Source organism: Cyclopterus lumpus, chromosome 16, assembly GCF_009769545.1.
Source record: "Cyclopterus lumpus isolate fCycLum1 chromosome 16, fCycLum1.pri, whole genome shotgun sequence".
NCBI classification, from domain to species: domain Eukaryota; kingdom Metazoa; phylum Chordata; class Actinopteri; order Perciformes; family Cyclopteridae; genus Cyclopterus; species Cyclopterus lumpus.
The window spans coordinates 13,218,290-13,224,296 of NC_046981.1; positions in this window are offsets into that span (position 1 = coordinate 13,218,290).

Below are 6,007 nucleotides of genomic sequence, written 5' to 3' on the forward strand. Positions count from 1 at the left end.
GGGCAGCAGGAAGTGACTTTGTGTGATGTTCCTGAAGAACATTTGTGCTGCTGAGAGACTCTGCTTGTTTCCACAGGTGAAATTCATCGGAGAACAAAAGAGGGAGAGTTGGAGGGAAACAAACTCTGCAAGGTCAGCCAATAGAAACAAATAAGCAACTTTTAAAAGGAGTAAAGAGGTAAAACCATGACCCTTTCTCCAGTTGGGCTTGAAGCCAACAGCTACAGAACTGGTGTCAAGCTTGCTGTGAGATGTTCGTCTGTTAAGCTTCTGTCAACTGTGAAGATCAGTTCAGTTGGAACAAATCGGAGTGGAAATGCACATGACCAGATGATGCTTTCTATTGGCCTGTCCTTCCTCCCTCTCACTTCACCTTATGATTGGAGTGTGCTGGTTTTTCTTCCACAGACTTCTCTCCTCTACGCCTGTAGTAAAATTAAGTCTTGATGGAGGACATACTGTATCCGTATGTGATTTAAAACAGCATCTAAAAGACTTTCAGAGAATTATTTCCTGTTGTTTTTTTTGTGCTTTTTTTTGTTGCTTTCTTGTTTTGTTACCATTGTTCTGAGTGGGAATTACAGAGTTAAATACAGAATACGTGTGACAATATGGTGAATTATAGCATAATATGACACTTGACTCAGGCAAGTGGTGTTAAAGAGTTTTGTGTCCCTCCCTGTGACCCATAGCTGCTTTGTGGATGGTATCAGGGAAGGTGGATGGAGCTACTTCAAGACAACATAATGCAAACGGTAGCAGAGGAAACTGTCTGCCTTTGGTTTACGCTGTGCGTCTGTGCGTTTGTAAACCCGTGTGATTCCTGTAAGTCTGTAACTACTCAAGTGAGGAGAACTATGTTCCCAGAAACAACACTTTTCTACAAATGTTAAATGAGCAGACAGCCACAAAAAAGAGGAGAAAGCGCAAGAGGCTTTGAAATGTGAAATGAATGTCCCTCGTTATCCTGAGTAACACTTCCCAAGCCTTTACTTCTTTTTCACCTCTGTTCACACAGCGTAGAAGAGATAGCAAGACAAGACGAGGCAGAGACAACGAGGCAAGATCGAGAAGAAGGGAAAGAGAGAAAAGGACACTACTAAATTTGAATGAGAAATCCCAAACTGTTCCATTATTAGATTTGTCCTGATCTGTTCATTCTGGGCATCTTTTAAGGGGCGTGTTAATGCGCTAGCAGACTGTGGCTGCAGCTTCTTCCCGTCTCTCTGTTTGACAGACAGACTTGGCCGTCAACAGTCGAGGCTCTTGCCAGAGTGATAGACTCAACACAGCCTTGTCAATACGTGTCTCAAGCTTTTGATCGCCTAATTACTGTCTGGGGGCTCATTCAGGAGGGGGTTGAATTCAGGGAAACATGCTGATGAAAATATTTAGAAGAAAAGCATGTTTTTCACTCCGGCTCAGAACCTGCACTCTTTTAATTATGTTGTTAATGATACAGCCCGACCAACTAAAACTAAACACCACAGTATATTAGCTATGTGTTAGCTTTGGTGCATAAAGACCATATAGAATCAAATCCACAGGATTTGATTATTTTCTTTAATTTCCAATTTTGGACACTTTACCTCCAATCTCCCAAGAAGCCTCTGCATTCACAAACTGGTGGTATAATTAAAAGGAGCATTACAGAATGAGGCTTACATTCTACCGCCAACAAATCTGATGAAAAGACCAAAACACACAATTTTTGATGAACTGATCTGACTGATAAGTAGCCAAAGCATCGTATAAAGTATCTATTTGTGCCCAATGTTGCGTCATCAATGAAACCAAAGTGGCTGAGTGCCACAAACAGGCTGCGGAAGTCGAAAAAGTATTGAGAGACCAACACGTTCTCACTTCCAACTGCTGATGAGTGCCCAGAGGAGCCGGATACCGACGCACAGAGGCAGCCTTTAGCATCTGTATGAGACACACAGCTGTTCATGTCCATGTGGAACTAAACATTTTGTCACATGAGTCCTTTTGTCACGGGACTCATGCGAGTCGCTGGGCACATGACTCGTTAGTCACCCTATAGTGAGTCGCTAGTCAACCACGCCCTTTTCCTCAACCTAAGTGGATGTGTTGCTTCAACCCAACTTCCTGTGAAGATGGAAGTTTATTTTGAAAAGACCCTCTGCGTGTCACAAGGGGCTCTGACACGTTCAGCAGTGATGCTGGAGGGGCACCTCGAGCGTCGTAGTTTGAAGCTCAGGACCACTGATTCAATGTCGGTGTTTGAGGAGTTGGGAGTGAGAATGTGTTTGAGAGACACACCAACACATTAGTGGTTTTGGTATTTTCATGGGATTTGTTGATGAGAAAAAAAAATACAATATTGGCAGCCTCATCCTTTAAGTCCTCTTCAAAAAAAGAGACCACTAGGCTTCACTATCTCCACAGAAATTCTATTAATCCAAATTAAATGATTTGCTTCTTGCTACCCTTGATGTTTTGAAGCATAATTAGAACAGATCAGTTGTCGGTTCAGTTTTAGATTAAATTGTGTGCAGCATTATTTCTATTAGTTCACTAATCAAATGAGATCCCTTTCACGTGCTGCACCTGTGTTCTCTGTTGTACAACCTCTCTGTGAAATGGTCCCCTCAAAAGTAAATATCCAGATTTGTTGCATTCATTGCATAGATTATACATATATTTTTTATATGAAATCATTATCAAGTGCTGTATTAGCATTTTCTGCACTGCAGGTTGTAGACTCATCAGTGTCAGTGTTCATTGAATCATTTGCTTAATCGGTACCCAAAATACTCACTGGAGAGTGATTCCCTATCCCGGGGTGGTGTTTCTGGGGCTGGAATCCAAGATATGAGGGTTAGCTGATGTTTTTTCAATACGATGTAACTGAATTCCCTTCATCCTGCTCAATGTCAGTGTTTTGTTACTGTTGACAGCTGATTTTATGAATGTAATACTTTCCGGCAACTGATTCTCAAAAGTCAGTGTTAACTGCCTCCTGTACGCATCAATAGTTTTTGTCCCCCTCCTCCTTTTTTCCCCCCTGAGTTTTAAAGTAAAATGAATTTGTACCACAGTCCTCTTCTCCTAAAACCTTTTGACTCCTATGAGTCTCCCCCAACATACATGAAGCTACCAGCTGCAGGAGCTACATGCTCTCATCTCAGATCTCACCAAACAGCAGGAACACAATCCCTCACTGGCTTCCCATCCATCTTTATTCAGCAGAAACATAAAGTGTGACATAACATGCAAACCCACCAGTTCAGCCCTTTACAAACCCCCTGAAAAATAAAAAAAAACACCGGTGTTGTTGGCAGGGCAAACAATGCATTGCTGTATGAAGTTCTGCTTTTTGCAGTGAAACATATTTGTCGACACAGTCGTGCTCCAGATAATGAATGATAACATCATGCTGTCTCTGAAGGATTGTTGTCAGCAGAAGCAGGCCTCTGTACTTCAGAATGCTGTCAAGGCAACAGGAGCGAGCCCCTTTCCACAATAAGTCACAGTACACACACACACACACACACACACACACACACACACACACACACACACACACCTCTCCGCAACATCTTCAATTCTTATTTCCTCGCTGTCTAAAAGTTGTAAACCCTGTGGTTGTTTTTGTTGTTTTTTAATTTGTCTCCTTTTTGTGTCTCCTTCGGTTGGTTCTGTGTACGTATTCACAAACCTGAAATGTGACGGCAACACAGAGCCAATAAGTGGTCTCCAGCTTTAAGGGTTTATTAGCTGCAAAGCATTATTGTGGAGAGGCAAGAGGAGGTTACAAACCCAAAGAAAGCCGAAGACATTGCTGGTATGATTAATTGCTTGGAGGGAAGGGAGGGTCACAAAACCAATCAGCTGGGGTGTCTGAACAGTCAAAGCAAACGTTTTTGTTCAATTTTATTTTATTTTATTTTTTTCACATTTCTATACTATTGCTAAATGGATTATCAAAGCTGATGATGAATACTATGATTACATTGTTGTTATTATTCCTTAAACCAAGAGGTTCTATAGTGTGATTGTGGGTGTGGGGGGGGTGTGGGGGGGGGGGGTACTGGGACGAAAGTGCAATGATGTTCTTCAGAGAGATCGCCCTGTTGTTCAAACCTATACACACAAACTTCTTTTGGAATAAAAATATTCAAACAGCACTTTTCCTCTTCCTTACTGATATGGAAACGCTGCCATAATGCCAGGTGTGGAGGAAGTACTCAGATGTTTTATTCAAGTAGAAGTGCCACTGCAACAATGTCAAAAGTGAAGTGAAAACACAAAGGTATTTTAGCTACTAAGTATTCATTTGCAGAAAATGGCCCTTACTTCCTTGAAACAACATTTGTCTTATCTTTCTTGTCTGTTTCTTTTCATGATTCTACAGTACATACAACAAATGAGAAAAATTAGCTCTGTGAAAATGTGCAACTTTATTACACAATAGCCACTAATTAAATCAAGTTTTGCCTTAAAGCAAATGTAAAGACAGTTGACAGAACTGTGCCCTTTTTATTCTGTATGTTTGGCCACGAGCATGATTTATCAGGACTAAATAATCTGAACTGACTTTCAACAGAAGACCAATGTGACTGCACAACAAATTAAAAAAAGATAAATACATTAAATACATTTTTGTTCCAATGTATCCTGACAGCACAAATATTAATTGTAAATAAACAAAACTGAACATGAAAGCGCCTTTAAGGATGTTTTTACACAGCAACAACCTCTTTGCTCTCTTGTATCTAAGTGGCCTGCCATGATGAGAGCTGTTTGAATCCTCTAAATGCAAAGGAACGGTGCTTCAATGCTTCTTTCATTAGCTCCTTTAGTGTAGGAAACACTGGACCTTCCTTTACGAAAAGAAAGCAGATAATTCCGCCCCACAATTCCTTGCGGCGGCAACATTTAAAGTGACCCACCATTCGGCCCGAGAACAAACGATCATGACCGAAAAACGCAGATATATAACTTGGAAATACTTTCAATAATCTGTTGAACCTGCTGTCAAACTAGGGACGTCACATTGCTGTTGCTGAAAAGTGCTGAAAAGTGATCCAACTGCCGTATGGATCTGCTCTCTTTGGTGTTGTGCTGCAGCCTCAGCACTCGTCTTGTTGTTTTACTCACAGAAGCTCTGAGTCTGAGTCTATTTTGTCACAATTACAATTTTAAAACAATTTCTAACAATTTTCTTACAAGTGTTAGAAAGATTCTAGTCTCAATCGGGTCATTTATTCTTGCAAGAAGGAGCGGAGTTGAAATCACAGACATCTTATGTTTCCAAGTTGCTACTCGAAGGTCTTCTGTCCTTTATGCCCTGTGTCAAACACTTCATGACAGGAAGGGGGGATGGAGGTTTGGCCCAACTTGACCCAGCTCCCTCCACCTCTTGCTAAAATCCGCATATTAACCACAACAACAAAAAGGGATATGAGACATTGTTAGTGGAATAACGTATTCGATTCAGCATGTTTGAAACTGAGCAAAGAGACAGTTCAGTAGCTTTGTTCTCTCCATGACAATCCCTTTGTTTTACTTTTATATTCCTTCTTTCATTTCAATTCCAACCTTGTTAATAAAGGAATATTTTGAACCGGGTTGTCCGCGTTCATGTCGTCTGCATGACGCAACACCGTCGGAACACATGGACGAAGTATCTAAAATGAGCTTTTTTGTCGTCCATCTCCTGAACATTGTAGTTTCAGACCGACGTCACTAACATCCGCCTGCCATCGCCTCGTAACTACGTAGTTAGTGAAGGTGGATTCTCTAAACGCTGTGGTTGTCCTTTCCTAACTCCTCATGAATTCTACGACCCGTCTTTCCTTGACCCCGTGACGTTTTCCCACGAGGTCAAGGAACAGTGGTTAGGAATAGACTTCCACTGCAACCTCGTCCTGTCTCCAGGCCCAGCTCATCTCCCCTGCAGGCCTGTGACACACTCTCTCCTCCAGCGTCCCTTCTCCTGGGATTTTCACCTGAAACCTGTATACCTGGCCTGCTCCTTTTT